Genomic DNA, 24,802 nt, shown 5'->3' on the forward strand with positions numbered 1-24,802 from the left:
GATGAGGACCGGCTCAAGGGCTTCCAACTTCCTCTTCCTGTTGTCAATAATTAGCTCTTTGGTTTTGCTGACATCGAGTGAGAGGTTATGGCTCAGAAAGTAGTAAAAATTAACCGTAAATATATTGTATGGGGAAACAGTCACAAGGGGCTAGGTCCGCTTCACTTTGCATATTATATTCAAATGAGATGTAAATAAGGCCTTTTTTTGTCTTTGAATATAGAACATAGGAATGTAGAACAGCACAACACTGAGACTGGTCTGAATGCAGTGCTGAATTAATTACTTCAGTACGTAGATGCCTGTCTGAACTAATCCCTTCTGCCTACACAATGTCCACGTCCCTCTGTCCCCTGTACATTCATGTGCCTCTCAGAGGGCCTGTTAAACACTTCTATTATGTTTGCCCCCACTAGTACCCCTGTATTTCAGGCACCCAACACTCGCTGTATAAAAAAAATTGCCCTGAACATCTCTTGAATTTACCCTTTCTCACTTTAATTGCATGCCACCTAATATTATACATTTCAACAATTGGGAAAATGATACTGGCTCACTACTCTTAACTGTGACCTCAGTTTCTGCAGCTCCAGAGAAAACAATTCAGCTCATCCAAACCCTCCTCATACATGCTCTTTCATTCTGGCAGCATCAGTTTCTGCACTTCTTTCAGAGCCTCCACATCCTTCTTGTAATGGAGCAACCAGAATTGAATGCAATTCTTCATGATGGATGGAAGGGCAGAAATTCCTAAAAAGGGAGAAATCAGGAGGATGCTACAGGGCATGCATCGGAGGTAAGGGGAGGAAAATTCTAGATGAGATATACAGGGCAAGAGAGTGGTGTTAGGAACGTGCTGATGGGTGATGGTGGAAGCACGTGGAAATGCGGAGAATAGAAGGATATGGATCATGAGAAAATAGATGGAATTAGTTTACTATGGCATCATATTAGGCATAGACACTATGGGTTGAAGCACCTGTTCCTATGCTTTCTGTATCTCAACCAAGGCAAAACTTTGGAAGGACAGAATTCGAATGATCAATCCTGCTGGGACTTAGTTCAGTTTTGGATACACAACGACCACACTGTGGAAGTGAGACCGTAGTATGTCTTAGTCAACTTCAATGAACAATACTTGTTTTTATTGGTATAAAAATTATTGCATTACTCATTCTATTTTCTGTTAATTCTCAAAGTGCTAACTTGTAGTCATAATTTCACTGGTTAGTTTTATTGTCATTTGGTGTGCTCCGTCGGTGCTGCTCCGTGTTGGCTCGGCTGAAGATAGTCCATATTGTGGTCAACTGCAGATTTCTGCAACGTTCATGGGCACCATTTGTGTGACTGTATTTTACTGCTATATTTTATGTGAGCTATATGTGCCTTGTTCTGTGTGTGACTGTAGGTGCTATGATTCTGCACCTTGTTCCCCATGGTATTTATAAATGGTTGAATGACAATTAAAGTTGTACTTGAACTTATTAATTAGATAGCAAATGCTGCTTGTTCACAATGAACATTAAAACAAAGCACATGCTCATATGCAAAGTCATTGGACTCTAAGTTACGAACTTTTTTTTAATCACCTATCATCCTCCACTAAGAGTGATGGATATATTCTACTCCTCAATTTCAACTTGAACATAGCGTGAGCTCAATGTTTTTCAGGTGATCAACACTGTGAGAATTCAGGGTCCACATCAAATCACAAATCCCAGTTCTGATGAAGGGTCTCAGCCTGAAGCGTCAGCTATTTATTCCCCTCCAGGGAAGCTGCCTGACCTGCTGAGCTCCTCCAGCACACTGTGTGTATTGCTCTATATTTCCAGCATCTATAGTACCTTTTGCGTCTACAATCTCTAATCCACTGGGGAGGCACCGTGGCACAAAGGTAGTACTGCTGTTTGTACCTTCAGTGATCTATGTTCATGGCTGAAGTCTGTTGCTGGTCTAGAGTTTGTCCTTGTGATCACATCCCCAAGGTGTCAGGTCGATAGTTTAACTGGCTACTGTAGGTGAGTGGTTCGAGTCTCTTCCATGTGAGAGAGAACAGGTCAGAGGAGAAGTGAGAGAGTGGGATGCTCTGAGGATCTTTCTTGCCATATGAAAAAGTAATGATTTTTAGTGGATGATATTGAAGACTCGGATAGTGGAAAGCTAATACCCTTAGTGAACCCTGTTTTTATTTTCCATTATGTTATTCATGAACTATGAAGAGTGTTGTCTCCCCATAGCTCTGAGGTGGAACAGAACTGCTGGATATTACAGCACAAATTACCTCTTCATCTTAGAAAAGTTCAGGCAAAATTATGCAAGACACAAATAGGTTACATAGAGTTATTCCTTCAGGGTAGAAAGATCAAATATTAGAGAGTATAGCTTTACGATGAGAGAGAGAAAGTTTAATGGAACTGTGTGAGGTAAGGTTTTTTCCAGCGAATGGTAGGTGCTTGGAGCACACTACCAGAGTTGTTGTTGGAAGCAAATAGGATAATTGTGTTTCAGATGCATTTATATGGACACATAAACATGCATGGAATTTATGGATTTTGATCACGTGCAAACCAAAAGATTTACAGTAGTTTAATCTTGTATCATGGTGAGCACAGACATTGCGGGCTGAAGGGCTTGTTCAGGGAACATATTGAGCAGCGCTATTCTGTTCTGTGTTCTCAGTATGTAACACAATATGGATGCATTGCAGACCCTTGCAATGGGTATTGTCCTGGTGGGGAATGGAATGAAATGGAAGGCAAGGGAAATGCAATAAAATAATCCAAAACTGCTTCTAAAATTTCCCTTTGCCTGCAGAAGCTTTGGGCATCTCCTCCCAATGCCCATCCTCAGCAGGTGAAGGAGCAACAGTGAATGAAGCTGGCGAATGAACATGCTGGCACATGTAATCTCCCCTATGGCCTGGTGCAGGAGGGGACAGATGGGAAGGAAATAGACATTTCATGAATAGTACACTTAAAATGGAATGGGTTCTGAACAGACATTAAGCAGCCTTCTGTTAGAAGACACGGCTTACCTGGAGGCACGGTAGAACAGCAGCTAGTGGAGTGCTTTACAGCACAAGTGATGGGGGTTCAATTCCTGCCACTGCTTGTAAGAAGTTTGTATGTTCTCACTGTGACTGTGTGGGATTCCTCTGGGTACTCCAGTTTCTGGAATTGTGCAGGTTAGTATGTGATATTAACTTCGGGCATGCTATTTTGGTGCTGGAAACATGGTGACACTTGAGGGCAACCCCTAGCCCTTATTCAGACTGCGCTGGTTGTTGATACAAATAACACATTTGATGTTTTAATGTGTATGTGACAAATAAAGCAAATCTTTATCTTTATTGAAGGCTGGGCTCTGATACAGAATGGGTGGAAAAATATGGGACACAATGAATCGAGAATTCAGGAACATTTGATATTCAAAGACTGGCAAAAAATTTGAGAATGTATTGTACAGCAAGTGTACCCACTTGCCATGCATTTGGTTCTGCCTGCCCAAAGGCCAGCATTTCATCCACATGGCAAGCAAGTAACCAAGATGACTATTTCCTTTTCATTGTTATATTTTTTTGCACAGTAAGGACAAAAGAACAGAAAGCCTTATCTGCCCTCAAAATACCCCACCATTCTAGATCTCACCAATTCCACATAAGCACTATCCCAAAATAGCCTCTATTTACATCCTACCTGCAAGTTATGATGACGGAATAGCCCGTTTCTTTTCAATAGATGTCCTTGATACTGTGATTTTGATCCTGAACTATATCATACGCACATGCACATTCAGTTCAGGTGATCAGTCCAGGGTCTGCTCTGTATATCAATTTTTGGGGGAAGGGTAAAGTGAAGGAGAAAAGTTTCATGTTGCCTTGGTGATTATTTGACAGGAAAAGGTGGGTGTTTGAAATAACTATTTTTAGCTTGAAAATTGGAAGACTTGTGGTTAAGCAAGGAGTTGTGGTTAAATGAGGAGGTGGCATCCGCCTTCACTGGCAGTGTTGTTTATGTATTTGTTTATTATTGGGGTGGGGAGAGAAGCTGTATTCGTGTTAACCTGTGGTCAGTGAAGAAGGCTTGAATCTGCTTGTCACTGAGGGTGAGGCTAATCAATTTTATTCTGCATGGTTTGATTAAGTAGTTGTGTCTGTTCCCAGTAGTAATCTAGGGAACACTTAGCTATTTGGAACCTAGGCTTGCTGTGGCACAGAGGTAAAGCTACACACCCAAGAAGTTTCGGAGACATACAACAAGCCCTTTACCCCATCCCCTCACAAGCTTCTGTTGACCATTAATCACCCATTTACACCAATCCTACATATACTTCATTCTCACAAAATGCTGGAGGAACTCGGCAGGTTGGGCAGCATCTATGAAATTGAATAAACAGTCAACATTCTGGGCCAAGACCCTTCATCAGGACGGGAAACCCTTGGCTTCAAACGTTGATTGTTTATACTTTTCCATAGATGCTGCCTGGCCTGCTGAGTTCCTCCAGCATTTTGTGTGTGCAGCTCTGGATTTCCAGTATCTGCAGAATCTCTTGTGTTTATATTTCATTCTCCTCAGCTTATTAGAAAGTCCCTCTAGATTTAACCACTCACCGACAGAGCAGGGTCAATTTACAGTGGCCAGTTAACCTACCAGTCTGTTTTTTTTAATGTGGGAGGGAACCAGAGCACCCAATGGAAACCCATCCAAACTTAGGAGGAACGTGCAAGCTCCACACAGACAACAGTCCAAAGTTAGGACTGAACCCAGGTTTCTGGTACTGTGAGGATGTGGCTTTGTTACTTGCTCCATGCTGCAGCTTTATTTTAGAACTGTGAAGCAGGACAATGAACAGCCCTTTTATACATAGCAAAATCACATAAGGAATGAAGTGATCATGACTTTTGAGGGATAAATGCTGCCCTGGACTCATTCGCTTTTCCTGTAGTCTACCGATCTTTCATACTGAGGAAATAGGTAAGATCCACGGTTTAACACCTCACTCGAAGGACTGTACCACTGACTCTGCAGTCCTCCCACAAGTACTGTATTGTTGTGCATATTGGGATTCTGATAACTCTAGTCTCTGGAATGACAAGAACGCAATATCTTTAGATTCAGGGCTACACTGTTCTCTCTTTTTTACCTTTCATTAGGCAAATCTAGTTCTGCTTTCTGACGCTGAATTGATTTGCATACTCCTCTCTTGCATGCTCTCCTCCCCAAACCAAAACTATTAAGCTTTTTACAGCTAGGAAGGAGATTTGAACTTCCGCTGCCTGCTATAACTAACCGGAAACTGGCCCCACTACCCAGCGTTCATCCAGAGTGGTTCACAAAAAGTTTACCATTTATCAGGAACAGTGAAACAAGAGAAATCATCCAGATCTTTGCAATTAAAGCTCTCTGATGTGTTTATACATTGTTTGCCAACAGCTTGGTGAAGGCAAAGCAGGCAAAGCTCCTTGTTATGCCAATCTGCTAGGCAAATTAGCCCAGTCATTAAGAATATTTCAGGCTGATGCCAGTTATGAACTCTACTTTGTCAGTGTCCTCTCCTGCAACCAGATATGGGTCACAGCTCTGGAACACATCCAGCTCTGCGTACATGCTCGAAAACCTAAGAATAGAAAGCTTTCTGTACCTCATGCTGGCCATTTTCATCAAGCATAATATTTTTGCAGAACGACTCACCATTTCTGGTTTGACAATATTTACGTTTGACTGGAGTTATAAATACTCAACTGATCAAACTCAGCAGTGTCCATTTGGTTGATGAGATCAACACCAGTCCCAGAACTCCAACCCTTCCCCCACCCTACTTCAAAATTAAATAGCTCTACTGCCAAAAATTCCTTATTTGTTGTGTGTCGCCAAAGTCAGAGAAGATGTTAATCATCGATCAATGCAGAATGAGGCCTTTTGAAAAGATAACTAGGATTTCAGTGAATTATTCAATAAATAGAGCTTTTTCAGCAAAGGAATTGTAAGTGAAAAGATGCCAGACTAGAAACTGTGTGCAGCATGGCGCGATATTGAGTATAGGAGGGACTTGCTTACACTATTTTCAAAGAGCTATGTCTTCAGTGTGGATACAGTATGTCACAACACTGAAGCAGTGAATGTATTCAGCAACCTTTCACATCACTGAGCCTCGAGTGTAATGCTTGGATCAGGAGAACAGCTCAGAGGTGGTAAGAGAAAGCTATATCACTCACAGACAATGGGAGAGAAGGTGGAAATCCTAAGAAAACTAAAACTGTCAGAGCACCTGGAACCACCACACAATGAAAGTTGGTCTTAATTTAGCCTTGGGGGTTATGTGGTCAGCATAGGAGCAATAGTTATATTCAGTGATAGATTCCCCACAGTGGTTTCAGATTGCAGTGATGGAGATTTTCCTAGTTTCCTGTCCAATATTTATTCACTCATCAGTTGCATTCTCTGCTGAATCTTGCCAGAAACTCCTGTTGAATCAGATAGTTAGTTCTTTGCTGAAGTTATGTGAGTCAAGAGTATCAGAAAAACACCTGAGAGAATGAAAAGAAAAGGCTTTTCTAATGAGAAGGCAGGAGATTGGGGTTGAAAGGAAATTGGATCAGTCATGATGAAATGGCAGAACAAAATCAATGGGCCAAATGGCCTAATTCTTCTCCTATATCTTAATGGTCCCATCATCTCAGAATAGAGGTATATTTAAAGTGGAGATTGATAGTCTCTTGATTAGTAAGAGCATCAAAGTTTATGGGGAGAAAGGAGGAGAATGGGGTTGAGAGGGACAATCAGGCAGCCATTATAGAATGGCGGAGTAGACTTGATGGGTTGAATGGCCTAATTCTGATCCTATCTTATGGTCTTATATCAGAGAAGTAGATGATTTTAATTTGAATATATTGTTAATACATTCTCAAACAGCAATGAGGTGTGTAACAAGTAAGGGAAAAATATTTCACACGCTCTCAATTTCTTCAATGACTTTAAGTTCCTTAGCCCTAATCATCTCATTTTCACTATGGATTCCAGTCTCTATGCACTTCTATCCCACATCAAGAGGGATTTAAAGCTCTCTGTGTCTCTCTAGACAACAGACCCAACCAATTCCCCTCCACCACCACTCTCCTCCATTTGGTGGAACTGGCCCTCATCCTTGAGAATTTCTCCATAGACTCCTCCCACTTCCCTGAACTGCAAGGTGTAGCCATGGACACACTCATGTCTGTCTTTTTGTCAGCTATGTGGACCAGACCATATACCAAACCAGCATCAGCATCGCTCCCCAACTCTTCCTATGCTATATCCTGTGCCTATGCTGAGCTCGTCAATTTCACCATCTTTTCCTCCAACTTCCACCCTGTCCTCAAATTTACTTGGTCCATTTCTGACATCTCTCTTCCTTTTCTTGATCTGTCTGTCTCCATCTCCGGAGACAGCCTATCTACTGATTCTGTTATAAACCCACTGACTTTCACATCTATCTTGACTGTAACGCTTCCCACCCTGTCACTTGTAAAAATGCTGTTCCCTTTGCTCAGTTCCTCCATCTCCACCACATTTGTTCTCAGGATGATACTTTTCATTCCAGGACAACTGAGATGTCCTCATTCTTCAAAGAAAGGTGCTTCCCTTCCTCCATCATCAATGCTGCCCTTACCCACATCTCTTCTGTTTTGTGCAGATCTACCCCCACCCCATGCTCCTGCCGCCACATCAAGGATATGGTCCCTCTTGTTCTTAACTCCCACCTCACATGACTCCGCATCCAGCACATGATTATCTGTCACTTCTGCCATCTCCAACAGGATCCCATCACCAAGCACATCTTTCCCTCCCCTCCACTTTCCACTTCCTGCAGGGATTGCTCCCTACATAACTCCCTTGTCCACTCGTCCCTCCCCTCTGATCTCCCTCCTGGTGTGGTATCCTGTATACCAGTGAGAGCTGACATAAATTGAGAGACCACTTTATTGAGCACCTTTGCTCTGCCACAAAAAGCAGGATTTCCCGGTGGCCACCCATTCCAATTCTTCCCATTTCCATTCCAATATGTCAGTCCATTGCCTACTCTACTGCCTCGATGAGGCCACACTCAGGTTGGAGGAGCAACACCTTGTATTCCGTCTGGTTAGCCTCCAACCTGATGGTATGAACGTCGGTTTCTCAAACTCTTGGTAATTGACTCTTCCCCCCATCCCGCTCCTTCACTTTTCCTCATTCTTGATTCCCTCTCACATCTGGACCTTGTCTTCTTACCTCCCCATCACCTCCCTCTGATTCTCTTCCCCTTTCCATTTCTTCTATGTTCTTCTGTCCTCTCCTATCAGATTCCCCCTCCTCCAGCCTTTATCTCTTCCACCAGCTCTTTAGTTCACACCCTTCCCCTTTCCCGGTTTCATCTGTCACCTACCACCTTGTACTTCTTCCTCCCCTCCCCCATCTCCTTGAGCTGACTTCTTACACCTTCCTTTCCAATCCTGATGAAGGTTCTTGGCTCAAATTGTCAACTGTTTGTTCCCAGCCATAGATGTTTCCTGACCTGCTGAGCTTCTCCAGCACATTGCATGTATTGCTCTAGATTGTATCTGCAGTATCTCTTGTGTCTAGGGCAAAATATTTGAATTCTTGTTGCCTATTTGTTAGATGCTTTGGGAATTAACTTTAAAATGGCTCCAATACACATGAATGCACTTGTCACACTAGCGTCACGCTAGTCATATTGGGAAGTGATATAGCACACCAGAAGCATGCAGAGTCAAGGTAACATTAAGTCAATATGGGTGCAACACCGATTACGAACTCTGAAATTTCACATCAACACATTCAAAATTCTGGAGGAACTCAGCAAGTCAGGCAGTATCTATGGAGAGGAATAGCAAGTTGACCTTTTTTGGTAAGATCCTTCATCAGAACTACAGATCCTGGAAATCTCGAGCAACATTCGCAGATGATGGAAACTTGTCAGTGACGTTTGAGATTTACAACTTGCTTAAGATTTTCAGTCTCTTTTGCAGTGCTTGTTGTTTAGTCATTAAGAAAAGTCCGATTCTTTGTGACCTCATGGACCATAGGATCTGTAGGGTTTTCATGACAAGATATGGAAGTAGATTTCCAGGCCTTTCTTCCGCACAGATTCTGCTGCATCCCAGGTTGAAACCCAGCTGGCTTTGAACTCAGGACCATCTGCCTTGAAGTCCAGAGCTAATGCCACTACACCACCAGCCGGCCCAATACTTAATTGGATCATTAAGTAGTAACGGTTGGTTTATTGAGTATTGCTTGCAGTGAGTTAATATTTGGCATCCCCAAACTTACCTGTAGTTTTCCATGTCTGCGGTAAAATGCACTACATAAACAAAAGCCATTAGTCCAAATCAGATATGAGTGGTTCAGTCCCCTTTCCCCTAGGAGAGCAGTGTGCTGGGGAGCATGGAGGAAGGCCAGGTGGTGCAGGGCTTTTGTGCTTAAATAGAAACAAAACAAGGTGTAGAAGGGCCGAGTTGTCAGCTTATTGAATCAAAGGAATGCTGAGATCAGTTCCACAGCAGGAGCAATGGCTGCCCTAACTCCACTTTAGCTAGTCTGAACAAAGCATGGACTGGTGCTTCACACAAGAAGATCAGAATCACTCCACCCCTTCTTGCAAAGGTCATGGTGGGCATCAACGTTTACATCCCTGCTTCATTCAGACTGGGACAGACGACATTTTCTCACATTTGTTCTCTTTCTGCTGCATATAGAATCAGAATCAGAATTGGGTTTAATATCACTGGCATATGTCATTAAATTTGTTGTTTTGCGGCAGCAGTACATAATAAAAGCTATAAATTACATTAAGAAGTATATATAAAAAATAAATTATGCAGTGCAAAAACAGAGGGGAAAAATACTGAGGTAATGTTCGTGGGTTCATTGTTCATTTAGAAATGTGATTCCAGAGGGGAAGAAGCTGTTTCTGAAATGCCATGTGTGTCTCTTTAGGGTCCTGTACCTCCTCCTTGACAGTAGCGACAAGAAAAGGTCAGGTTCTGGGTGATGGTGACGTCGTTAATCATGGATTATGTATTTTTGAGGCATTACCTTATAAAGGTGTCCTGGATGCTGGGGAGGCTAGTGCACATGGTGGATCTGGCTGAGGTTATGCCTTTTTCTGTTCCAGTCCAGTGGCCGCTCCATACCAGACCAGTTAAAATGCTCTCTAGGGTACAACCGTAGAAATTTGCGAGAATCTTTGGTGACATACTAAATCTCCTCAAAGTTCTAATGAAACATAGTCACTGTTGTTCCTTCTTTGTATTTGCATCAATATGCTGGGCCCAGGATAAATCCTCAGAGATGTTGACACCCAGAAACTTGAATCTGCTCACCCTTTCCACCTCTGATTCCTGATAAGGACTGGTGTGTGTTCCCTCAATTTCCCTTTCCTGAAGTCCACAATCGATTCCTTGGTCTTACTGACATTGAGTGCAAGGTTGTTGCTGTGACACCACTCAACCAGCTGAACTATCTCACTCCTGGACACTTCCTGGTTACCTTGTCACAGTATGAGATTCTGCTAACTCCAGAAGATCAGAATATATATAATTCTCCCTCACTGGTGAATAGTAGACAGTACAATCACATGTTTTTGGGAAGATTACTGGTTTCCCAATGATGGAAGATGCCATCAATGACACTCACAAATTTCTAAGGCCACCACATATGATCTCTGAGATATATGGTGAGTTTAATGCACTTGCTTCCTAACGTGCTGTTACCCCTGGTGTTCAGAAAGAGGTCAGAATATGCTCCTTCTGCACTAAGCCTTTCTGGTGTTAATACCGGAATCACTACCTCCAATCAAAGAGCAGCTTGTGAAGACTGATGGTTACTGTGGGTTTAGATAGGCACATAAGTATGCAGGGAACAGATGGATATGGATCACGCGCAGGCAGGAGAGATTCAGTTTAATTTGGCATCATCTTCGGCTCAGATGTTGTGGCTGAAGGACCTGTTCCTCTCCTGCACCAGGTTCTCTTTTCTTTTCTCTAACCACCTGACACTCAAACCTACATAAAAGAGCAAATTGCTTTGAGAAAGGGACCTGATACAAATTGAAAATGAATCCCTTCAAGCAATGCTTCCACTGGCTGGACTGCTGTGGAGAACCCTTGCAGGAAACTGTAGATCATCCTCAATACTCAAGACAATTTATTCCATTCAGCAGTGACTTACAATCACAGAGAATCTGCCCGTGTCATCAGCCAGGAGGAGCAGCAGCAAAAAGCAAGAAGGAGAAGCATAATAGATTGAGAACATAAACCACCAGGCTAAAGGACAGCTTTTAACTGCCTGTTATAAAACCTTGAATGGACCTCTTGTATGATAAGGAACTCGTGATCTCTCAGTCTACCTCATCATGGTCTTTGCACCTTACTTGTTTGACTATGTAGCACTTGTAACCATAACACTTAATCTCCATTCTGTTCCCTTTGTACTACATTAATGTATATATATATATATGGAATAAATTATCCAGATGGCACACAAGCAGCCGTTTTTCACTCTATCTCGATGTGTATGACAATATTAAACTTATTGCCAGGAAGGGAAAGACCAGAAGGAGAAAGATCTTTTTATTTCAAAGATTCACTTTATTCTAATTTATATATTAAAAAAATACTAAAGGAAAAACAGAGCAAACCTTTTACAATCATGATTGTTACATTTTTAAAAACCAAATTACATTTCTACTTGGGGTGACCTGTGGTCCCCAAGTGATACACCCTTTTATTGTTTGAGGGGCTTCCCCACCTGTCTCATCCCCTCTGTGTCCTGTAATGAAAGAGCATAGACTGTGGTCCTTTCCCACAGAGCCTTTGATTTGCTGCACATACTCCTGCAGTCTGGAATGTGCCACTCAGCAGCATCCCTTACAGACATCTAGCTGTGCAGAAGACCAATAAATTTCAGGCAGACTAGAGAGCTTATTTCACCGAGGCAATGATTTTCCAAAGAGCAAAAAGAAAGAAGAGGAAGTGAATCTACACCTATTAATGAACACAATTCCAGCTCTCCAAACTGGTAATTGTAGTCATATTTTCTTATCGTGTCTCTGGTGCCTACCAGTGCAGAATACATTACAACACCATGAAAAGTCTGCACAAAATTTACATTTCTAAGTACATTTGCACATCCAATTATGCAGAAAACTATATAACACTATATGATCATCCTTTGGACTGCCTTAGTTTCTGCTTTTCCTCTCTGACAGCTCCAATGCAATGTCATCCCAGTTGATTTAGATTTATTTCTACTGTCAGATTTCAGTGGAGATGGATTTCGGAATGGTCTGGAGTTGGTCCAGATCTGGAAGACTAGGCTTCAGCATGTGCCAGGTTGCTATGATCAGCAGTCTTTTGTGGATGACTTGAACTCATGGAGTTGTGGAACAACAGAGTCCTACAATGTGGAAATGGGGCCTTTGGGCCAATTGCTCGATGCTGACCAAGATTCCCATCTAAGGTAGTCCTTTAGATCACTCTAAACTTTTCCTGTCCAAGTACCTGATGTGCAGACAATTTATGCATTTTGAGCTATTTTGTGCCTGTTACATTATACTAACAGCCATTAAGAAGAGGGGTAACAACCATTGGGAAATACTGTGCATCATTCACCTTGACAGTGTTGATGTTGTCCTAGATTCTGTGACACAGCTGATGATGTCAAAGGTTATACATTGCACCTTACTGTTACTGCCAGCAGAAATCAGGACTTCTGGGGAAACCTTTGATTTTTAGTGTTAACACACTGAAAACCAAATCACTCTAAAATTATCAAGAATGTGTTTCATGTATTTGTTCACAGAATATGTACATTAGTGGTTAAGGCAGCATCTATTCACCATCCATAGTTACACCTAGGATGCTGATAATCATCAAGCAATGTTGATATGTCCAGAATCACATATAGGCATGTCTTAGGGATGTTGGAACCAAATGAAGAATGTACAAACTCCACATAGATAGAAGTTAGAACTCAACTGAGTCTCTGAGAATAAAAGGTGGCGCTTGTGATCATTGGATACTTTCTTTGGGCTGCAGAAAAGCAGAGGTGCAAGCTGCTTTCAGGAGGTGAATCCATGAAAAGCACCCAGTCCTGACAGGGTACCTGGACATGTACTAAAGACCTATGCTGATCAGTTGACCGGTCTGTTCACTGAGATCTTTAACCTCTCACTTCAGCAGTTTTGAAGTGCTTCGAGCAGGCTTCAATTACACTGGAGCCCAAGCAGAGCCTGATGATCTGCCTCAATGACTATTGCCCAGTAGCACTAAAGTACACAATGATGAAGTGATTTGAGAGGTTTGTGATAAAATATTTCAATTCCTGCCTGAGAAGTGACATAAGTTCCATTCCAATTTGCCTACCAGAGCAACAGGTCCACAGCAGACACCATCTTATTGGCCCTGATTCTGATTCTTCATTCAATCCTGGAATACCTGGACAGCAAAGGTACATACATCAGGATGCTTTTTATCAATTACAACTCAACATTCAATACTATCATTCCCTCAAATCTAGTCAATAAGCTTAAAGACCTTGGCCCTAATACCTCCTTATGCAATTAAATCCTCGATTTCCTCAGTTGTAGACCTTGGTCAGTTCAGATTGGCAATAACCTCTCCTCCACAATTTCCATCAACATAGGTGCATCTTCGGGTAGATGGAGCTTGTCAGCCTGGGAAGAGAGGGAAAACTCTGATCTCAAACCTCCTCTGCCTTGTGGCCATACTCACTCATGGGATAGGCTTCAGGAGTAAACCCTGAGGACAAATCTGGAGCTGGAGTCCCTAAGGCAGTCCGACGTTGCCTTCAACCTCGTTCTGTCAACTCTAGTGACAACACTGGTGCCAAGCTGTATTAGCCTTTGCCCTTCCCTTGGACAACATTGGTGTTGTGCAGAGGGGAGACTCACTGCATGGGCAACTGCCGATCTTCCATACAACCTTGCCCAGGCCTGCACCCTGGAAATCATCCCAGGCACAGATTCATGGTCTCACGAGACTAACGGATGCCACCAAGTGCCCCACAAGCCTGTGTGCTTAGCCTCCTGCTCTGCTCACTTTACATCTATGACACCTCCAGTGCCATATTCAAGTTTTCAAGTGCCATATTCATATTCAACACCACTGTTGTTGTCCAAGTGAAAGATGGTAATGCATCAGCATATAGGTGGGAGATTGAAAATCTTGTTGAGTGTTGTCATAACAACTACCTCTCACTCAATGTTCGCAAGACCAATGAACTGATTATAGACTTCAGGAGGAGGAAACAAGAGGTCCATGAGCCAGTCCTCAGTTGGAAGATCAGAGGTGGAGAGGGGTAGCAACTTTAAATTCCTAGGTGATATTATTTCAGAGGACCATCTGTCCTGGGCCCAGCATGTAAGTACAATTATGAAGAAAGCACAGCAACACCTCTACTTCCTTAGAAATATGTGGAGATTTGACATGACATCTAAAACTTTGACAAACTTCAATAGATGTGTAGTTTTAGAGAATATTGACTGGCTATGTCACAGCCTGGTAAGGAAACACCAATGCCCTTCAATGGGAAATTCTACAAAAAGGAATAGATATGGCCCATTCCATCACAGGTAAAGCCCTCCCAACCCTTAAGCACATCCACATGAAACTCTGTCACAGCAAAGTAGCTTCCATCATCAGGGACCCCCACCACCCAGGACACGCTCTCTTCTCAGTGCTATCATCTGGAATAAGATAGAAGAGCCTTAACCATCAGGCTCTTAAACAAAGGGGATAACTTCACTCTTCACTTGCCCCATCATTGAATGCCACAGGCAATGGATTCACTTTCAAGGACATTTCATTTCATGTTGTTGATATTTATTGGTTATTTATTTATGCAAATGTCTTCTGCACTCTGGTTGATAGCCCTAGTTTGCTGGTGGTTCATCGTCTCTGTTATAGTTACTGTTTTATAGAGTTGCTGAGTATGTCCACAAGAAAATGAATCTCAGGGTTGTATAAGGTGACATATATGTACTTTGATAATAAAAAATTACATTGAACTTTGACCTTTGGTGCTGTGAGGCAGTGGCTATACGTGCTGCACTGCTGTTCAGCCCTTCGCATCACAGTGATGACCTGCATACATCTCCAAGTGTCATTTGTTGGCCAATACTCATGAGAAGATTTCAGAGCTGTACTCTTCAGTGATCGTAGCCTTAAAGTAATTCAGAGGAGCTGCATGCAGCAGCAGTTGGCCCCATGATCAGCCCTACTTTGCAGCAGCTATTAGCACCCAAAGGGTTCATCGACCTGTTAATTACCCGCAGGAGGCCAGGTTCGATGGGGATTTCAATGCACACTTCCCTTATTCCTGACTCCCAAACCACTCCCATCCCCACCACTTCCCCTTATTTTCTTCCAACTTCATGGCTGCCCTTTCTGTCACTGGATAGGGGTCACTGTGGAGAGAGTTAACCTCACAGTGGCTGGAGTGACAGTAACAGGGCAGCTTCTTGATGGGATGCAGACAGGTCAAGTTTTAGCTCACGTATTGCTATGAAAAATGCCAAAGTACTGATTTTCATGTAATTATACCAAGTTTTTAGGAGATCAGAATCCAAGTACATGCCTAAAGAGGGTAAAATTCAATTTCAAGTCCAGTTTTTAAAGGTGTCTAATTATAGGCATCCATAGTGAATGCATAAGCACAATGCTAATTTTTGCCAGTACTTTCAAATGTGCTTTACATTACATATCCAAAGCAACTTCTTGTCAATATTTAATAAAGCATGCCAGAGATATTTTATGTGTCTAATTTATTGTTTAGACAGGATCAGCCAAAATAATGATAGTGGAGAGTGGACGTGACAAATCTGGCATATTCCCAATTAACACAAAAGTACATGTCTAGACTTTTATTTGTAAGAGTGACAATAGATATAAATTAGACATAATTTACACTCTAAGGACGGTATGGATGACTGGTACCCTAAGTGAGATCCCCAAGTGAAACCAATTCCAACCCTCACTATAAACTGAAGCTTAATCCTTTCCATTTGTACTAATATTTCACATTTATCCATCTCATTGTCTTTGACATGTTTTACATCCTCTTCCAACGCAGACAAATTGCTTTTGCTGTTAAGCCACTTGCTCTTTCAGATAAAATGGATTAAATGGTTGCAAGTGTTTTATAAATCTTAACGCTAGTGCAATAAAATCTGCTCTTAAAAAAATGTTGTGAACCTGCAGATCCGAAACTCTCTAAATATACACAAATCCTAATTATAATTCATGATGCTGGCTTCATGACATCTGTCTGTGGGGGAGGGGTGGAGGGGAAAAATTGTCACAGGCATAGCATGATAGCATTCCCACTTTTTATGATTGCTTGCCTGCCATGAACAGATGGTTTGAGTGGTTTATTTTGATGGCACAAATTTGCAGTGCAGAGCAACAATTATCTGAGAATTATCTGAGGTTAATATATTTTAACACTTATGAACTAATCCTACAAGATCGACAGAACAGGCAGTACATGTTTACAGAGACACGGGTGATCTACTTTGAGCTAATTGTTTCTTGCTAGTAAATTTTATTATGGTGGGCTCTGTCGAGTAACCACCACCTTACTCACACATTGAATTCAGAGAGCTTGTTTTACACCTGCTTTTGTGAAAAAGCAGGTCACTTGGGTGCAAAACATGAGGTACATCCCAATTCCATGAGTTAGTCTGAAATAGCTTTCACTCTGCATAACCATCTGCTGTGTAAAACTTCCCAACCTATGCATCTGCAAATTGCCAAGGTTCACTTGGCAGAAAAGTTTGCAGTCCAAGTTTGTCCTGTAGTACGGACTATGAGCATCACCTTGTAATGCATGCACTTCAGATTTGACCCCTGAAATTTGTTTCATTGACTTTGCACTTCTCCAGTCCAAGACTTTCAATCATCCCAAAATTTACCTGCTCTCTCCAGTTGCAGCCATTATCTTGGGTGGCACAGGGGCATAGCTGGTGGAGTTGTTGCCTTACACCTCCAGGCACCTGAGTTCACTCCTGGGTTCTGGTGTTGTTTAACTATACAGGCTCCCCTGGGTGCTCTGGTTTCGTTCCTCATCCCAAAGCCATGCAGTAATTTGTAGGAGTGTGGAAGAACCTATCGAAGTAGATTACTGGCAAAGTTTGTCAGGAATGACCGTGATGAGTGAATTGGCTAAGCCAAAATAGCTTCTCTCTTTCATAAGGAAATGTAGGATTGATTTTGTTGTCATTTGCCTCCTCGCCAAGCTCTAGAATATTTGAGTCACTCTTAGAATCACTCTTTTGTGATGAGTGGTCCCTAAAACTTAATTCTTTGATCAAGATTCAGGTCTTCTTCCCTAATAATGGTTTTAAGTGTGAAAATTAATTTGATGCTGCCTCTCTTTGGGTTATTTTGCTGTACTACGATGTTTGCTGTGCTTTTCCCGATCTCTCTGGAAGGCCTTATGAGATATTGGACTCCTAATTACCCTGATTACTTTGGGTGATTTTGCTGCACTAGATGTTAATGTTCTTGATGAAATATATGCTGTTATTAAATATTCCTCATTGTTTGCATTGAAAGATTGGTTCTTATTTGGCATTGGAGAATTGACATTTTCTATCGACAATGAGTGTCCCAACTTTTTCAACTAAAGTGGAAATCTGGGGACTGTCAACCTGCTCTGTCCTGGACATCACTGATGTATCAGTACTTTGGCTGGATATTCAGCCTTCAAATACTTCCTGTGTGGAATTAACCCACTGGATTCACTTTTAACACATTAGAAAGAAAAGGGTTTGTCATCTCAAATGCAAGTGACATCAGAATCAGAATCATATTTAATATCACCAGCATAAGTCATGAAATTTGTTAACTTTTCAGCAGCAGTACAATGAAATACATAATAAATAAATATAAAGAAAATAACCGAGTTACCTTAAGTATATATATGTCTATTAAAAAGTTAAGTTAAAATAAATAGTGCAAAAATAACAGAAATAGTGTTCATGGGTTCAATATCTATTTAGGAATAAGATGGCAGAGGAGGAGAAGCTGTTCCTGAATCACTGCGTGTATACATTCAGACTTCTGTACCTCCTTCCCAATGGTAACAGTGTGAAGAGGGCAGGAACTGGGTGGTGGAGATCCTTAATATGTCTTTATTACCAATAAATAATTCCCTGAAACTGTACACTAACTTTTACAAACTGTGGTTTCAAATTTTATGAGCGATGCATTTGCCAAATAATTCTCTCTGTCTTCTTTCTGTCTCATTTATTATTCTTAATCATATCATTTATTTTCCCTCTGTGCATTATTTCACAATGGATTAGTGATCTTGCCTGTGCATTGGGGTGTTTGGTATGCTTCAGTAAGGATTCTTTAGATCAATGGTCAAAGAGATGCATTGCTGCTTTTCCTGATCCCATTGGAAGGCCTTATGAAATATTGGACTCGTAATTGACCCTCATAATGAAGAGGCAGCATCACTTGTGCATCACTGACTGAAAGAAACAGGACTGTGATGCATTACTGTCCTACAAATAAAATGGATAGTCAATAACTTGGAGCCTTTAAATCCTAAACTGAAATCTTTGCTGCATGCTCATACACTGATTCACTCATTGGCACTTACTGTGATTTACTCCAAATTAATTGGATGTGGTCGATTTCATGCTATTTCTTTTAATTGGCAATGATTTGCCTTAGGATTTTTTAAAAGTTACTTTAACATTTACCGAGAAGATAAATAATGGCCCTGAAATAGCTGCTAGATGCCAAAGTAGTGTCGAGTTTAATGGCACTGACGTTATTAATGTATTAATGGTCCAACTGTTTGTGATATAATAGATTAGGAATCACTTGAAGTGCTTTGAGCATCCCAATCTATGCTCTAACTGTTGCTCCTATCTCCCACGCAAAACTCTCGTTCTGCTTACTCCCAGGGATTGATTTGCCTGCCTCTAAATTCCCGAATCTGGAGCAATAAACAATCTTCTGAAGGAACTCAGTGGGTGAGTAGCAGCGATGGAGGGGAAAGGGATTGTCAATGTTTCGGATTGAAATCCTGCATACTAATTTAAGGTTATGGCCTGAAAATTTGACAGTTTCCTTCCGCACATAGATGTTGCTCCTCCAGCAACTAGTTTATTACTCCAGATTACAGCATCTGCAGTCTCTTGTGTCCCCAGCTAAGTTCACTGCTCTATCTGCTGCCTATGCACTTTGTTTGGTCAGTGAGTGTCTTCAAGTTCATATCAATCACGGCCCTGCTGTAAAAATTGAGCAAGTCTCTATTGCTTATTGCTCACTGTCAGTCTCCCTCCATCCTCCTACCCACAACTTCATATTTAGTCTTTAAATTCTCAGTGCAACCACAAGTATTTCCAACATCTTTTTTACTTTTATACATAGAAGATTACACTGTAGTACAGGCCCTTTGGCCCACAATGTTGTGCTGATCTTTTAACCTAATCCAGGATAACTCTAACCTTTCCCTCTCACATAGCCCTCCATTTTTCTATCATCCATGTGCCTATCTAAGAGTTTCTTAAATGTCCCTAATGTATCTCGCTCCACAACCACCCTTAGCAGTGCTTTCCATGCATTTACTATTCTCTGTGTAAGAAAAAACTATCTCTGACATCCCCTTAAATTTGCCTCTAATCACCATAAACTTAATTCCTTTTATATTAGCCATTGCTGCCTTAGCAAAAAGGCACCAGCTGACCACTCATCTATACCTCCAGCACAGGACAAGTGTTGCTTCCACCAATTTATTTTTTGTTTATGATAGACTGCTTGAAACTGAACACAAATATAATTTCTGACTTAATGACTATCGCCTGGTAGCACTCACATCGACAGTGATGAAATGCTTTTAAAGATTGGTTATGACTAGACTGAACTCCTGCCTCAGCAAGAACCAGGACCCATTGCAATTTACCTATCACCACAATAGGTCAATGACAGACGCAATCTCAATGGTTCTCCACGTGGCTTTAGACCACCTAGACAATGCAATCACCTACGTCAGGATGCTGTTCATCGACTGTAGCTCAGCATTTAATACCATCATTCCCACAATCCTGATTGAGAAGTTGCAGAACCTCGGCCTCTGTACCTCCCTCTACAAATGGATTCTTGACTTCCTAACTGGAAGACCACAGTCTGTGCGGATTGGTGATAACATATTCTCCTCGCTGTCAATCAACACTGGTGCACCTCAGGTGTGCCTGCTTAGCCCACTGCTCTACTCTCTCTATACCCATGACTGTGTGGCTAGGCATAGCTTAAATACCATCTATAGATTTGCTGATGATACAACCATTGTTGGTAGAATCTCAGGTGGTGACGAGAGGGCGTACAGGAGTGAGATATGCTGACTAATGGAGTGGTGCTGCAGCAACAACCTGGCACTCAACTTAAGTAAGACGAAAGAGCTGATTGTGAACTTCCAGAAGGGTAAGATGAAGGAGCACATACCAATCCTCACAGAGGGAACAGAAGTGGAGAGAGTGAGCAGATTCAAGTTCCTTTGTGTCAAGATCTCTGAGGATCTAACCTGGTCCCAACATATTGATGTAGTTATAAAGAAGGCAAGACAGCGGCTATACTTTATTAGGAGTTTGAAGAGATTTGGCATGTCAACAAATACAATCAAAAACTCGCATTCTGACAGGCTGCATCACTGTCTGGTATGGAGGGGTTACTGCACAGGACCGAAAGAAGCTGCAGAAGGTTGTAAATCTAGTCAGCTCCATCTTAGGCACTAGCCTACAAAGTACTCAAGACATCTTTATGGAGTGGTGTCTCAGAAAGGCAGTGTCCATTATTAAGGACTTCCAGCATCCGGGGCATGCCCTTTTCTCACTGTTACCATCAGGTGGGAGATACAGAAGCCTGAAGGCACAGACTCAGCGATTCAGGAACAGCTCCTTCCTCTCTTGTCATCTGATTCCTAAATGGACATTGAAGCTTTGGACACTACCTCACTTTTTTAATATAAAGTATTTCTGTTTTTGCACATTTAAAAAAATCTATTCAATATGTGTAATTGATTTACTTGTTTATTTATTATTATATTTTTCTCTCTGCTAGATTATGTATTGCATTAAACTGCTGCTGCTGAGTTAAGAAATTTCACGACACATGCTGGTGATAATTAACCTGTCTGATTCTGATTTGTATCATGTAGGAATTTGGAGAAACAAGAAATTAACTTTTATTGAATATAATGAGTTTAATTGCATAATGATGTTGATGCTGTGCAACAGTTTAACTAAGCTAAAAATATTTTGTTGATGACGTTCCTTTGTACTCAGTGTCTGAGGCTTCTTGCTTAAGTGTCGAAAAATAATCAGTCGGCATTGATGGATTCCAGTTCTCCTGATACTGTTTCTCCATGACCACAACGTCCTGGTGAAACCTTTCACCGTGCTCATCACAAGATTTGCAAGGAAGAAGTCTAAATGGGTATGTAGGAAATGAATCTTTAGTGGCATGTTGAACTTCATGGTTTTGTATGCTTAAAGCATGTTGTCAGCCAACCCAAAGCAGTTTGGTGTTCTGTAGATGCCAAAAAAATTTCAACAACTTCCTTGAATGCCTTCCGTGTGATTTTCTCCAGTCCCACTAGAGATTCTGCAAATTGCCTGTCATTGATGACCTGTTTGATTTGTGGACCAACAAAAATGCCTTCCTTAATCTTGGCATCAGTTATTCTGGGAAGCATCTGTCTCAAAGATCAAAATCCTTCATAGATATTTTTGTTCCTGTTGATAGGAAATTCCATCCTTGCAGTCCTGAACCCAATAATTATTACTAAAACCTGTCCTGCCATGCAGCAGCTGTGCTGCCTAAGCATGCCCAAGCATGCCTGGACAAGATAGGAAACTTTCCAACTTACATTGTAGGCAACATTTTAATTGACTTGAATTATGAATCGAAATAATAAACATAAGTGATTTAAAAAAATGGTGCTTGGTAGGGAAATTCATGGTAATTTTCATGATCAATAGCCCAAAATTCACAAGATACACCTTAAGGTATTCAGGAAGCAAAATCCAGTGTAATGATTTTATACATCTTTACCAAGTCAACTCTCAACCTCCTTTGTCTAAAGAAGCAAGCCCTAACTTGCTCAACCTTTCCTCATCAGACATGCTCTCCCTCTAAAACTTCTACATCCTTCCTATAATAGGGTGAATAGATGGAAGTAGGCAGTTTAAATGGTTCAGCATGGACTAGATGGGCAGAAGGACCTCTTTCTGTGCTTTATTTTTCCATGACTCTAAGACACTAACTGAACACAACACTCTATAAAAGTCTTGTCTAAGCAGAGCTTTATTGAACTGCAATATTACTTCATGGCTCTTGAGTTCTATCCCCTGACCAATGAAGTACACATCATGCACCTACTTAAGCATCCTAGCAACATCTGTGGCAACTTTGAAGGATCTGTGGATGTGGACCTAAGATCCCCTTGTTTCTCCACACTGCTAAGAATCCTGCCATTAACCCTGTAATCTGCCTTTAATTTGATCTTCCAAAATGTATCACTTAACACATTTTCGGGGTTGAACTCTATTTGGCACCTCTCAGTCCAGGTCTAGAACATAGAACATAGAATAGTACAGTACATTACAGGCCCTTCGGCCCACAATGTTGTGCCAACCCTCAAAACCTGCCTCCCATAACCGCCCACCTTAAATTCCTCCATATACCTGTCTAGTAGTCTCTTAAACTTCACTTGTGTATCTGCCTCCACCACTGACTCAGGCAGTGCATTCCATGCACCAACCACTCTCTGAGTGAAAAACCTTCCTCTAATACCCCCCTTGAAATTCCTTCCCCTTACCTTGAAGCCATGTCTTCTTGTACTGAGCAGTGGTGTCCTGGGGAAGAGGCGCTGGCTGTCCACTCTGTCTAATCCTCTTAATATCTTGTACACCTCTATCACAACTCCACTTATCCTCCTTCTCTCCAAAGAGTAAAGCCCTAGCTCCCTTAATCTCTGATCATAATCCATACTCTCTAAACTAGGCAGCATCCTGGTAAATCTCCTCTGTACCCTTTCCAATGCTTCCACATCCTTCCTATAGTGAAGTGACCAGAACTGGACATAGTACTCCAAGTGTGGCCTAACTAGAGTTTTATAGAGCTGCATCATTACATCACGTCTCTTGAACTCTATCCCTCTACTTATGAAAGCTAACACCCCGTAAGCTTTCTTAACTACCCTATCTACCTGTGATGCAACTTTCAGGGATCTGTGGACATGTACCCCCAGATCCCTCTGCTCCTCCACACTACCAAGTTTCCTGCCATTAACTTTGTACTCTACCTTGGAGTTTGTCCTTCCGAAGTGTACCACCTCACACTTCTCCAGTTTGAACTCCATCTGCCACTTCTCAGCCCACTTCTGCATCCTATCAATGTCTCTCTGCAATCTTCGACAATCCTCTACACTACCCACAACACCACCAACCTTTGTGTTGTCTGCAAACTTGCCAACCCACCCTTCTACCCCCACATCCAGGTCGATAATAAAAATCACAAAAAGTAGAGGTCCCAGAACCGATCCTTGTGGGACACCACTAGTCACAACCCTCCAATCTGAATGTACTCCCTCCACCACAACCCTCCGCCTTCTGCAGGCAAGCCAATTCTGAATCCACCTGGCCAAACTTCCCTGGATCCCATGCCTTCTGACTTCCTGAATAAGCCTACCGTGTGGAACCTTGTCAAATGCCTTACTAAAATCCATGTAGATCACATCCACTGCACTACCCTCATCTATATGCCTAGTCACCTCCTCAAAGAACTCTATCAGGCTTGTTAGGCACGATCTGCCCTTCACAAAGCCATGCTGACTGTCCCTGATCAGACCATGATTCTCTAAATGCCCATAGATCCTATCTCTAAGAATATTTTCCAACAACTTTCCCACCACAGATGTAAGGCTCACTGGTCTGTAATTACTTGGTCTATCCCTACTACCTTTTTTGAACAAGGGGACAACATTCGCCTCCCTCCAATCCTCCGGTACCATTCCCATGGACAACGAGGATATAAAGATCCTAGCCAGAGATTCAGCAATCTCTTCCCTCACCTTGTGGAACAGCCTGAGGAATATTCCCTCAGGCCCCGGAGACTTATCCATCCTGATGTATTTTAACAACCCCAACACCTCCTCTCCCTTAATATCAACATGCTCCAGAACATCAACCTCACTCACATTGTCCTCACCATCATCATGTTCCCTCTCAGTGGTGAATACCGAAGAGAAGTATTCATTGAGGACCTCGTTCACTTCCACAGCCTCCAGGTACATCTTCCCACTTTTATCTCTAATTGGTCCTACCTTTACTCCTGCCATCCTTTTGTTTTTCACATAATTGTAGAATGCCTTGGGGTTTTCCTTTACCCTACCCGCCAAGGCCTTCTCATGCCCCCTTCTTGCTCTTCTCAGCCCCTTCTTAAACTCCTTTCTTGCTACCCTATATTCCTCAATAGACCCATCTGATCCTTGCTTCCTAAACCTCATGTATGCTGCCTTCTTCCACCTGACTAGATTTTCCACTTCACTTGTCACCCATGGTTCTTTCACCCTACCATTCTTTATCTTCCTCACCAGGACAAATTTATCCCTAACATCCTGCAAGAGATCCTTAAACATCGTCCACATGTCCATAGTACATTTCCCTGCAAAAACATCATCCCAATTCACACCGACAAGTTCTAGCCTTATAGCCTTATAACTTGTCCTTC

This window comes from Hypanus sabinus, chromosome 3 (assembly GCF_030144855.1).
Source record: "Hypanus sabinus isolate sHypSab1 chromosome 3, sHypSab1.hap1, whole genome shotgun sequence".
NCBI classification, from domain to species: Eukaryota; Metazoa; Chordata; class Chondrichthyes; order Myliobatiformes; family Dasyatidae; genus Hypanus; species Hypanus sabinus.